Below are 13,889 nucleotides of genomic sequence, written 5' to 3'. Positions count from 1 at the left end.
GAGCGAGGCGTTCGCTTACTGAACCAGAGCGATTGCACTACCTACGTTACTGAACCAGAGCGATTGCACTAGCTACGTTACAGAACTCGAGCCATCGATCCTTTTAACCGAACCCGAGCAACTCCTTCGCTACTCCTACAAACTGAAGCCGATCGAACCTGCTTCCTCTTGATGAACAGTGAACGTGGGGGTTGGTTGAACGAGTCTAGACATACGTGGTTGGGGTTGGATGAACAGTTCCCGGTGGGGTTTGGATGAATAGGACCCCGTGGTAGTAGTAGTAGTAGGCCGTTGCCGCTGGATGAACAGGATCCCGAGAGGAGGCCGCCATAGCCGAGCTGGTGGAGGGGTGGATGAACAGTAGCTGGTGGAGGCAGCACGAAGACGCGGTGGATGAACAGTGCTGGTGGAGGCTGAAGGAAGTCGACGGTGGGTGAACAGCAGCCCGTGGAGTCCCGTTTTGCGGTACACTACTACACCCCTCCGATGAAAAGGACCCCCGTTTCGACCGTAGCGCTCCAACACAAGTCCGTTTCCTCCTTCTTTGATGAACAGGACCCCCGTTTTGACCATAGTGCTCCAACACAAGTCAGTTTCCTCCATTTTGCGGTACGCCACACCCCTCCGGATGAACAGGACCCCCGTTTCAACCGTAGAGCTCCAACAGAAGTCCGTTTTTTCGGTTTTGCGGCATGCCAGACCCCGTTTCGACTGTTCCGTCCAAGCCGGTTGGCTCCCGTTGAACAGGACGCATTCCGACCCAGTCTGCTGCCTCTCGATGAACATGACGATGTTTCTCCGTTCCGACCCAGCCGGTTGGCTGCCCGATGAACAGGACGCCGTTGCTGCCCTCCATTGCCTCTCCATGTACACGAGCCCTGGCCGTACGTATGCACGAGTAGGTGTTCCAGACCCCGACCGTATTTACGTACGTGGCCGTATTTTTTGGCATCTGGCTATACGTACGTGTACACGGTTTAGAAGGGACTGCTTGAACTGCTAAGTCGGGGGCTCTACTACTACACATGCCGCTGCTTGCTCGGCCACGGATCATCGTTGCAGAGAGATGGATCGACCAGTATGTACGTACACGTTCGCAGCCAAACAGAAAACGCTACGTACGCTTCGACCAGGTGGGTCCTAGCTGTCAGGGAGGATAAGGGCGCACTTCATTGCGTGCGAAGATATAGCTGGTGGGTCCCAGCTGTCAGGGGGAAGAATCATTTTTTTGCCCATAATATGGATGCACTTCCTTGCGTGCAAAGATATAGCTGGTGGATCCCAGCTGTCAGCGGGAAGAATCATTTTTAACCCGTAATATGGACACACTTCCTTGCATGCGAAGATGTAGCTGGTGGGTCCATCTGTCAGGATCACTGCGTAGAGTCTTCTTCCGATGACTGTCGTTCGTTGACCACGTCGCACGGACAGCACCCAGGCGGTGGATGACGGCGAGGCCTAGGAAGGGAATGACGCGGAGCCAGGGAAGACGAGGCAGGTGGATGCCCATGCGTAGGGGAGTACGAGGGTTCGCTGGTTCGGCTGCGGTGTGAGGCTGGCATTGCCGGAGAATAACAGGAGGTGCCGGTGATTAGAGGAATGGCCTGGACGGCAATGGGAGTAGGGTGGGCCGGTGAGTCCTGCGCGGCAGCACAGCTGGCCACGGGAGGCAGTAGCACGCAGTACCACCGGCGGTGGTTTGGGCGGCTGAAGCAAGAATATCCGAGATTGAAGAAGAAGCACGACATGCTATAAGTTGACAAAGCTTTGCGTACGCCTCAACTTAGTAGGCCCACAAGTGTGTGGCAGAGAACATATAGCCCATTTGCGATTTGTAAGAATGTATAGTCCATTTTTGAATTCTAATGGAATTTACTACAACCCATTTACAGTTTATTAAAATTATAGCCCATTTTCCGGCTAGGACAACGATTAATAATTTCAACCAACCGCTCAAAACGGAATTCAATAAAATTTCCCACATTTTGATGGGATCGAAAATATTTTTATCCCGAAATATCTAGTCAGCTTAAATATAATTTCAAAATAAATTTATATACGTAAAAATCCAACGAAATGTTGCGTGCAACAAGTAATGAAATTAAAATTTTCAAAATCCAATATATATATATATTTTAACTAATTACGTGTTTGGTGCATTTTTTAGAGTTACAACCCAGTTTTTATAATTACATCCCATTTATTATTTCTTAATGCCCATTTCCTTATTAAGCCTAATCCATCCCTCCTAGGAAAGATTTGCAGCCCAGCGGGGCGGGGAATAACAAGTTGACCTGGGCTGGGTATTCCTCAAAACAAAGTATAGCTGGGCTAGCCATTTTCAGCTTGAAAAAAATTAATATCTGCGCTCGGCTAGCCCAGCTATACCTCAAGGCCTTGGCTAAACGGGCCAGAGCCGGCCTAGTTGATACCCTGCTCATCTGAACAACAACAAAAACATCGCTCAAGAAAAACTCCGCTCACACCTCAAAAACACAAATACTGTTAGAGCTGCTGGGTCCCAGCTGCCGGCCGCTCCTTCTGCAATTCTCTCGTTTGTTGACTATATAGGTTGACAATGGTGTGGGACCGTGATGTCAGGAAACCAGGAGGAAGCAAAAATAGTTTTATATGATAAGGAGGCACTTGCGTACATGCGGCTATGGCCCTGGTGGGTTCCCACTCTCATCCTCTCCAGTTAAAGTCATCTCCTTATTCCTCATATTCGTTGAGCATGCTGACAACGCGAGACGGCGGCACCATGATGAGCGCAACAACTCGAAGGAAGACGGAGAGGGCCCCGCGGGTCCTATGGATGGTCTGATACAACGCCAGCTGCTCATTTAGGAAGCCAGGGTCATATGGCCACATGTCCGCGATGGCACTGTCGTTCGCTTGTTCGCTGGCGATTCACCTTTCTCAGAGCCGGTGCTTGTTGAGGAGACAGAGGTTGCATCATAGGTCCTCCTGTGCTGGTAGCTCTTCCGCCATAGGGCGTCGAAGTGCGGCCTCACCTGCTCTATGGTGAACACGGCATGAACCGGCTAGGGCCGTGGCGCCGGCTCCTGGTCGGATGCCACGTCCATCATCTGATTCTCGTCGCTCAGCTCGGCGAGCTTGCTGGCGAGCCAGCATGTCCGGCTGCCGGGCCGGACCGCTGCCAAGCACGAGCCTGACCGCCCTGGCCCAGCCTGACCGCCTCCCTCTCCCGCGCACGCTTTCCGCCCGAAATGGTCAGCGCCGCCCGCACTGCTTCCCGGTGCAAGCGATTGCTCCGCGTTCAAACAACACAAGTGCTGTCCGTCCGTCTGTCTGCCGACCACATTAATGATACGCGGTTGCCGAGGCGGCTACTCTGGCGCCACCCTTTTGTCCCTCTGCCGCCCAACATTGCTATATAAACTGATGTGCCGGCCATAGCCGCAGTCATCCGCCTCTCTTCCCTTTCTCCTGTCCACACAACTCCCACCATGGTTTCCTCGCGCTCCAGCGCTCTTCGGGACGGGTGGACGATGGACCAAAAGGAGATGGCAGCCATTGCTACCGACTGGCTGGCCGGCAGGTAGCCGGAGGACGATGACGTCCCAATGGAGAACGTGGTAGTGGACGATCCAGCGCCAACCCCCTCCTCCGCGCCATCCTCGCCGGTGCATTGCACCATGACCATCAGTGAGGCTCGTGCCCAATACATGGACACGGTGGGGTAGAAGCGTCAGGAGCAGTTCCGGGAGGCGCAGACCGACGCCGCCTACAACCACCATCTCCTCCAGGAGCACCTATAGGCGGAGGAGCAGATTGCCGCAGAGCGGGTGGAGCAGGAGGCGCTACTCGAGTCATACCGCTCCGCCCGCGAGAGCCGCCACACGCGCTGGTGGTATCGCATGCGGGAGGCGGAGGTTGCGGCCGCCTACAAAGAGGACGATCAAGAGGGCGAGACACTGTTTGGTGAGACCGACGATGAGGCCGAGGATAATGCCGCTCCACCGAGGCCCTGCCCCGCCAACTCCGAGGCAGAGGACTTCGCCGGCTTTAGAGATGCCCTGCTCCGCCGAGGCCCCGCTCCGCCAAAAACGAGGCACAGGACATCGCCGGCTCCGCCGAGGCCCTGCCCCGCCGGCACCGAGGCGGACGACTTCGCCGGCTTCGGCAAGGCCCTGCTCCGCCGAGGCCCCGTCCCACCAACAATGAGGCAGAGGACATCGCTGGCTCCGCCGAGGCCCCGCCCCGCTGGCACCGAGGCGGATGACTTCGCCGGCTTTGGTGAGGCCCTGCTCCGTTGAGCCCCCGCCCCGCCAAAAACGAGGTAGAGGACGTCGCCGGCTCCGCCGAGGCCCCGCCCCGCCGGCACCGAGGCGGATGACTTCGCCGGCTTCAGCGAGGCCCTGCTCCGCCGAGCCCCCGCCACGACAACACCGAGGCACAGGACATCGCCGGCTCCGCCGAGGTCCCGTCCCGCCAGCACCGAGGCAGAGGACTTCGCCGGCTTTGGCGAGGCCCTGCTCCGACAAGCCCCCGCCCCGCCAGCAATGAGGCAGAGGATATCGCTGACTTCGCTGAGGCCCCGCCCTGCCGGCAACGAGGGGGAGGATTTTCCCCGCTCCGCTGAGGCGACGCTCTGCCCACAACGAGACAGAGGACATCGCCGGCTCCGTCGAGGCCCCGCCCCGCTGCCAATGAGGCAGCGCCACACAGAAAACAAGGAAGAGTAGAACACGGTAGGTCGCCGCCGCTCGGGTCCAAGTAAGGCCACCGCTGCGACCCTCCGGTTGAAGCCAAGCTAGGCGGGTTGACCATTGATGGGCGATTAGCTTCTTGGCAGCGACATGAAGTCGAAGAGCTGTGTTGGAGAAGGACGCTGCTTCAGTTACTTAACTGCAGGTGCAGTTGGGTTACTCACATGTGGGCCCAACAGGCATCTGGCCCACATGTCAGTGATGCAACTGCACGTGCATTTAAGTCACTGAAGCTCAATCCGCTAGAGAAGAAGCTTCTGTTCGGCTCAGCCGGACATGGGTGGTTAGATTCATTTAATTAATTATACCACCAACGCACCCCGTTTTAGTTGAAGAATGTAATGAAATCCGGCATGTTTATATGAAATCCGGCCGTGTATGAATGTATTTAGTTCGATTTCTTGTATCACTGGCATTGGATGAACATGCCAAACGATACATACTAGCATTATTCCCAGGGTGATCACCTCGTTTGCAGCAGTTTCACATGTACTCCCTCCGGTCCTTTTTAGTATTCATATAAGTTTTGTCTGAAGTCAAAGTATCTCTATTTTGACTAATCTTATAGAAAAAAGTATCAACATTCACAATGTAAAATCAACTGACTTGAAAGAAATGTAATATGCGAAGTAAAAAGGAACTGAGGGAGTACAAAAAGTTTGAGCAGCTTTTTAGCGTTCCTGTACATTGCAATCAAACACACAGGCCTGACAATTCATAGAGAACATTCCAAACTATCGATGATTGTGCATCTCAGCGATCCACATGTCAGAGCCAATATTTACTTCACAACGAAAGAATAAAGAAAAATCGATCGATGCTGCTGACAGCAAAGGGCATCCCATTTGAAAATATCAAACAAATGTCTTCTTGCTAACATCAATGAGAAAAATTTGACAAGGTTGTCCCAGTTCAAAATGTCAAATGTGTCTTGTTTTGCGTACATCAATGAGCAAACTTTGACAAGGTTTTCCCATTCCAAAAATATCAAATGCCTACGATTGTGGAATGGGTCGGGTTTGCCATCAGTTCAAACATTAACATGGCACCTCGTGCTAAATAAACCAGCTGTTCTTTTTGTGCAGTTCCACCAAAATCAACCAAATTCATGAGTAGCTTGTATGATTTCGCCTTTATATGCTGCGACACCTTGAACATATTGGCACCTCCTTTCTTGTGGTGAAAATGAAAGATTCGAGAATATTCGATGTATTCGTGAACATTTTGTGCAGTTCCCATTGTAATCAAGCTGGGCACCCCTGTTTGCATAAATAGAAAAAAGTGATTAGTATAGAGCAAACTATACTATGAATTGACAGTTTAAACAGGCAACCTTTATGATCCATGTACAACACACATTTAGAAAAAATGGAACTCACCGGAAGGAATCCTAGAACAACATTGTTGGCCATCACATCAACAAAGATGGAGATCCGTGAGTCCTTCTGAGCTGAAATTAGTTTGTTCTTGTGGGCAATAATGTAACCAACCTTCAACTGCTCCCTTCTTAAGAAGAGAGGCTTGGCTTCTTCATCCTGGCATAATCGGAACTAGGCACTTCACGTACTCCATATTCTTCTTCAGAGGAGGGTGATCCTGTTGTGCAAAGACAAGAGGACAACTAAATGCTAGCATCCATGTTTGCTTGAAAAAAAGGAAAGGAAATATTTAAAACAACACAGATGAAGCACTTCTCAAGGACAATACCACTTTCTCATGAAAGTATCTAAACAGTAGCACAACAATAATAGAGATGACAAAGCTCAATCATATGGGTGAAATCCGTGGGTGAGTACTAACCTTTGTCAGGAGGCTTATTGTGTAGAGCATAGAAATGAAACACTTCTCCAGAACCATCTGTAGTTATCTACTATGGTTGCCATGCTTACTATATACTCCTAGATTAGTTTAATGTATCCAACATCTTCTTGTGCAGTTCCACTAAAATATATGTTATCTTCAAAGAAGATCCCTGTTTGCACAAGTAGAGATAATTACATATTACATTAATAGTGGCATCAAATCAGTGGCAAAACAATTGCTCGTTCCAGCCATAGCAATAAATTAAGATGAAAATCTATATCATTACTTGTGTCATCACAGTTCCAGTGCTTCATTACAGCACGGGGAGTTGATTTTTGTTTTTCTTCCGCTTGTTCTTCCCCTTCATCACTTGGTTCAATAACAGATAAGCTTCGCCTTCAATGTAAGATTTGGCATATCAATTAGGAAGCACAAGTATAGCAGTAAACAACGAATTTAATTTTCTGATGACAGTGGCAAAATACAGGCCAACAGTTGTGAAATATCATTATCTTACCTCAATGGGATATTACGGTGCACATACGGATTGGAAGTCTTGTCTCCATTTGTGCAGTTCACTAAAATGAAGCAACATTACTATATAAGTAGCACAACATATGAATGCACACTGCACAATCATGTGAAAGAAGGCTAGTACTGACCTCTCATGACGCGGAATTCAAACAACTCACAAGAAGAAGATCTGATTTTTTTTGCCAACACGGATAGGAAGTGAGATATCCTCTTGTGTAGTTCCACTAAGATAAAGCAATCAAGCAACGTTGTCGGTGTGACATTTTGGTTGAACTGCACAAAACACTCTTAAAACAAAAGTGTTTTGTGCAGTGCAACAAAAGGTCGCAATAGCAATGAGGTTAAGTACATAACACTGTTTACACAGAGGTGCAATGGAAACAACTAGTGGTCAATAACGGTGGATGACACAGAAGCCAACAAAAAGAAGCATCTAACTTATCTAAATGGGAAAGAAAGCAAGACAGTAGCATTTCTCAAATAGTGGCATTAACTCATGTTAACAAAGAGATTATATTAACAATAAAATTCTTTAAACATGTAATTTGCTTTTAACAGTGGCATTGCTTCAATTTTCCAGCGGCATTATTAGAGGGTGTTTGTCTAGAGGGACTTTTTGGTGTAGGGACTAAAAAAAGTCCCTTTTAGTCCCATCTAAACCAAACATGAGGGACTTTTAGGGACTAAAAGTGGGTATTTGGGACTAAGGAAAGAAGACCATGAGGGAGAGTCTTTTTGGGACTTTTTCCAACAGTTTCCCTTGCCCCGCATCGCACCTTATCTCTATTAGTTCATTACTAGGGGTAACATGGTCTTTTAGCATGTCATTTAATAACCTCTAGTCCATGTTTAGTCCCTGGAACCAAACAGGTAGGGACTAGGGACTTTTTAGTTGGGTCTAAAAAAAAGTCCTAGGACTTTTTAACCAAATAGGGCCTTAGATTAACAACATCTAAAGAGTTGTACGGGACAGTGGACACACCAGCACCATGTGCATCGACCGATGTATAAAGGGGTGATGCATAGTCTGTTGCAACAAAGAACAAACAACCAAGGAGCATATTAGTGTTGGTCCTAGTTATGTTATCTTTAGACACCTTTCCCTAGGTAAGGGCAGCAAATCTAGTCCTGCTCAAACTCTATAGCCTTGTCCCCCAAAACAGAAAGATCAGTTCATTACAGATGTACCTACTGCGTTTGTCATTTTATTCCCTTTTCGACCAACGTAGGTGCTGGATAGCCAGTCTGTACTACTTTCCCCCTTCCTTTCTTCTTTGAACCACATCCTAGATTCATGTTATACAACTTTCCCCACTACTTTTGTGTTTGATACAACACCTAGATTCGAGTGCAGAACCGGAAAAATCCCTCATGCAGCTAGAGCAATGCATGTGGAATAAGTAAATTATACCTTAAGGTTCTCGGGGTGTGGCTCTGTGGGCGGCGGGAGGCCGATTTGTCCACACTATGTACAGCAGCGAGGAAGAAGGGGTCAGAGGCCCTCCCGCGCCTCCGCTGGTAAAGAGAACAACTGCGCCAGTAGTGGATTACCTCCGTAGCCAACGGCGACAGCGTTAAGCCTCCTTCCCTTCCCGGCGGACCGATCCTGCAGGCTCTTTGACCAGCAGTGAGGGGAGAGAGAGAGAGGCCAACAAAGTCTTGTTTAGATTTGGAGAGGGTGAGAGAGTGTGAAGAGAGCAACTACAAGCGTTGAGGCTCCAGCGTGTGCATATATAGTGGACAGAGAGTGTGAAGAGAGCAAACCCTAGAAAACAAGCGCCGAGGCAGCAACGTATATAGATGGAGTGGTTTTCTTTTTCTCTCAATAAAAATCATTTTAAATTGTGCATGAAACATAACTCTTTATTTAACGTAGTGAATAAAAATATTAGGGGCAATGCTAATACGTGAAGAAAATTTAACGCTCGAAGGAGTCAACTCGCAATTAACGCTGCATGCCTCCCGGTTGCGCTTACTAACGTTCACCTGTGGTACACGACCCTCCGAAGTGAACAACAACTGAACCAGACACGGTCAAAATATCGGAAAGGTGGGCTGCACCATCCTCCAATTTTAAATATTTTGGGCACTTGTATTCGGCCAAAGTCACTGTGCCATCGTATGTACTAAGGGTTACAGTGGGTGCTAAGAAACTATGGCGTATTGAGAGTAATTGCCATGCCGTTTATTTTAGGGTCACTTGCAAACTGTGAAAATCTACTCTCCTCTTATTTAGTGGATGAGGAAAATCTTTTGCCTCCATTTTAGAAAAAAAACCGAGAAATTCAATTTTAATTATTTAGTTTGTGCACTTTGCTCTCTTCCAATAATTTTGGGCACTTGTATTCGACCTAAGTTAGCGTGCCACCGTATCTCACACTACTCCCTCCGTCTAGGTGTAAGTCACGTTAGAAGGTGAAGCGGGACCAAGGTGCAAGCAGATTGGAGGAGAAGGTGAAACTTGACCGGTCCTTCCTCCAACCAAAGCCCTGATTTTTGTCTCTAAACGCAACAATTAATCACAACAATTAAGAGATGTCGTTTTAGCTACCATGCAGGGCCACGTATTAACTCGCATGCATGCCGACTTTGATTCCTTGACTGATCAACGCGTAGTTGCGCTCCATGCATTGGGTTTTCGGGGGAGATAACAAGGCAGAGTAAGTAACAACGGTCGCTACCAACAAGGCTAGGAGGGGATTGAGATGCGAAGTTAATGGACGACGCCTAAACATCTTGGGAATATCTGAATTTCACAAGATGACTTAACACCTAGACGGAGGGAGTACTACTCCTTATTCCAGGTTTGATGGAATATTCGTCACCTCTTCTCTTCTTGTACGTACTCCATTTATCACACTTCCTGTGGCTTCCCACTCGCACGATATTCTTATTCTATGAACCTGTGTGTGTGCGTGTGCGTGTGTGTGTGTTTTACTAGCGCGTGTGTGTTGGAGAGAGCAACACATCGACCTACACCTACAGAGAGATGGTGTGTAGTGTACGATGTAGCCGCGAGAGTCGGTGCATCCTCTCGTTTCCGGGCGTCCGGTCGGGACAGCTGCCACACCCGCTCCTGACCAGCCTGGCCCACCCAAAGCCCCTCCCTGGCTCGCGCGCGCTTCCTGCCCGAAACGGTCATCGCTGCTCCAGAGAATCGGTGCCGCATTAATGCCCGGGCAGAGCGGACGCAACCTCTCACTGATGCCTGCGTTGAAGGCAGAAGCGGATTCAAGAGTGATGGTTGCTTCGTCCGTCCAACTTACTGCTTGGTCTATGTGATTTGACGGCTCATTGGTCATTATTACTGAGGTGGTACGACTGCTGGATGTCCCACATTTCGGCGAAAGGAGGTACTAGATTACAATTTTGTCCATTCTTATAGTGGAGGAGTGCAAAAGTAGTGAAAACGCGCAAGCTCAGTGATTACATGGCCCACCTCACACTATCACCATATTTTCTGGACACCGTGCGACATCTAACTCTTTACATAGTAGTATAGTACGTACTTTAATTTCTTAGTGAGATAAATTTCTACAATGCTATGAAGCTTTCAGCTTCTGTTTCATGTATCTTGCGTCCAAGGTTGCCCTGTTGCAACATTTCATCAAATACAAAGGAGACTAACATGCATGCTATTGCATCTCAATGATTGACATATCATAGCCAATATGTACTTCCTACGTTCAAATAAGTTTCTCAACTTTATGCAAACTTTAGTACAAACTTGTACTACTATTAAAGTTGACGCTTATTTTGGAACAGAGACAACTAAAGAAAAAAAGATCCATGCAGTCCCTAGCCCTCGAACCCTAAACCCTAACCAGACTTTAATTTGCTAGCAACGTTGAACCTTCCGAAGAAATGAAGTATGCAACCCTTTGACCATCGGATCATTTCATGCAGTTTCACTAAAATCGAGACGAGCATCCTTGTGGCAAAGAAATTGAAGAAGCGTGATTATAATAAGATTACTGGGACTAGTTGATGAGACATAAACTCATCACAAATACAGTAGAAGCCAATAGAGGTACGTGCGGGGCAAAGAAGTAGAGAAATATCCACATGGAGCTATGTGGGAAGCTAGGGCAGTGGCGCAAGCCGGCTGTAAAGGAAGTTGTACCTGAGGGATGTCGGGACGTAGCTCAACCTACAGGAGGGCGGCGAGAGGCGGGAACTTCCCACGTCGCGGCATTGAGCAAGGGACGACGGCAACCTCACCGGCTTTGTGAGAGAGAACGATGGGGACCCCTGATCGGCACATGCTGACAATGGGTTTTCGCCGTCGACGACGGCGACCGCATCTACACAAAGCATCCACCCCTTCCCCCAGCTAACCTGATCCGCCCGAATGTTAGAGATGTGGCCACAGTCGTTTTGTGTGAGAGAGTGTGAAGAGAGCAACCCTAGCAAGCAACCATGTAGGCTCGTGCTGGCTATGTATATAGTGAAGCGGTTTCTTTTTCTCTCCATATGAACCTATTTATATTGCGTATGTGCCACTGAAGAAAAAAACTTTATTTATAAATGACGCGGCACCGTTCATGCATGGTTCCCGACTCTCCATTATTTATACGTGAGTAACTACTACTAGACGCGTCAAATTATCACGTGGGCTGCATCATCATACAGAAATGAGCTCCACCATGTCACGTGTGTGGTTGGGGAAGATGCAAAAGGCGCAAAGAGTGCTACTAGTACTACGTGCGTTGGTGCGTGGGCCTCTTCTCTTCGAGCATGGTTTTTAAAAGTATAGCCCACTACTCTACCACGCGGTTATTATATGGGCAAAGAGTATAAGCAGTAATAATGACTAATAAGTCATCAAATCACGAGGCCCATCTTTCTCTATGTTTGACCGAGGAAGCAGCCATCATTTCACTCCACGTTGAATATCCATCTGCTGCTACCTCCGCAAATAAATAAAAATCCACTTCTACCTCTGCAACATGGTTAATAATATAGCCATGTCAATCACGACGTAGAAATATCATTCACTGATACAATAGGGCTGGATCAAAGGCTGGTGATTTTTTTACTTTGTCTCTTTCTCTTTTTGTCTCTTTTACTCACTTTACATAGGAGCACATGTAGAGGATGGCTATTCCTTTCGATGGGACTTCTTCATGGGGTTTAAGACTAAGCAGCTCCGAATTATTCCCCCTGCCCACCACTCTGAATCGTGCCATCTATGATAGTACTCCCATTGCATTAATGAGGTGCACTAGGTCTAGCACGTCCTGTAAGAAGAGACTGTCACGCAAAACATACATCTTGTTGCCTTCTTCCTCATACAGTACGTACCACTGGTACATACTACTACTACTCGTTATATAAATCTGCGCTTGGCATCTACAAAATATTAACCTTGCGTTTGGCTCTTCGCCTCTTCGGGAAGTCGAGCAATAATGGTATTGCAGTATATATAATTCTAGCTATCTGGGACCAAATGAATTGCTGCACGTCCACCACATGGGCGAGGGTCGAGCAAGGGTCGAGGGGCGAGGGGCGAGGGAGAGTGCATACTAGTACGTTTGTTTCAATATGGACTAAATACGGAGCAAAATGAGTGAATCTACACTCTAAAATACGTCTATATACATAAGTGTTTGGAGTATGTACTACTAGTTCATACTGAAATCTACTAAAAGACATAGATTTCAAACAATATGATAATCTCTCTAACCAAGGTAGGGACGAGTGTCGGTGTCAAAACCGGTGGATCACGGGTAGGGGGTCTTGAACTGTGCGTCTAAGGTCGATGGTAATATGAGACAGGGGACACGATGTTTACCCAGGTTCGGGTCCTCTCTATGGAGGTAATACCCTACTTCATGCTTGATTGATCTTGATGAATATGAGTATTACAAGAGTTGATCTACCACGAGATCGTAATGGCTAAACCCTATAAGTCTATCCTGTATGACTATGGTAATGAGTATATCTCTTCCGGACTACACCCTACGGTTTATATAGACACCGGGGGGATCTAGGGTTACATAGAGTCGGTTACATAGGAAGGAATCTTCATAGTTGATCGCCAAGCTTGTCTTCCACGCCAAGGAGAGTCCTATCCGGACACGGGTACAGTCTTCGACCTTCGTTTCTTCATAGCCCATCAGTCCGGCCCATGGATAACAGGTCGGACGCCCGAGGACCCCTTAGTCCAGGACTCCCTTAGTAGCCCCCAAACCAGTCTTCAATAGCGAGGTGTTCGGCACACAGATTGTCTTCAGCATTGCAAGGCGGGTTCCTCCTTGAATGATTTCCAAGTAATGTATTCGGCCGTAGATTCAATGTCGCTCCCCTCGGCTTCTGCGCATTAATAACCTTGTCTTCCACGTGTCAAGCGAATGGGGATGGTTAGGGTATTTTGCAAATAACACCCCTTTCAGGCCAGGAAGAGCGCCTATTTAAAGAGATCGGATCTTAGATCCATTCGGCATCCCACGGAGAAAATCCCCAAAGACTACTAGGAGAAGCCATTCCAACATGGCTAGCATTCCCAGTTCCTCCTCCGACTCAGAGAGAGGCGAGTGGGAGAGGTGGTCAGTGGCCCACAGTCAATTAGAGAAGCTGAAACGGAGGGATTTCTCCCCTTGCAGATCTGGTCCCTGTTCGAGCAAGGCTAGCCTCCCTTAACGATGAGACCCAGGCGGAGGATTTTCCGAATCCATCCGGGGGGAGCTAGTTTGTTTCATCCCTTATCTGCTAAGGGGCATTGGGTTTCCAATCCATCCGTTCCTCCGGGGGCTTCTAGAATACAATGGCCTTCGGCTGCATAACTTTACTCTAGCCTCCATTCTGCATATTGCGGGC

The sequence above is a fragment of the Aegilops tauschii genome, chromosome 5, assembly GCF_002575655.3.
Source record: "Aegilops tauschii subsp. strangulata cultivar AL8/78 chromosome 5, Aet v6.0, whole genome shotgun sequence".
Classification (NCBI taxonomy): Eukaryota; Viridiplantae; Streptophyta; class Magnoliopsida; order Poales; family Poaceae; genus Aegilops; species Aegilops tauschii.
This window is presented reverse-complemented; position numbering follows the sequence as displayed.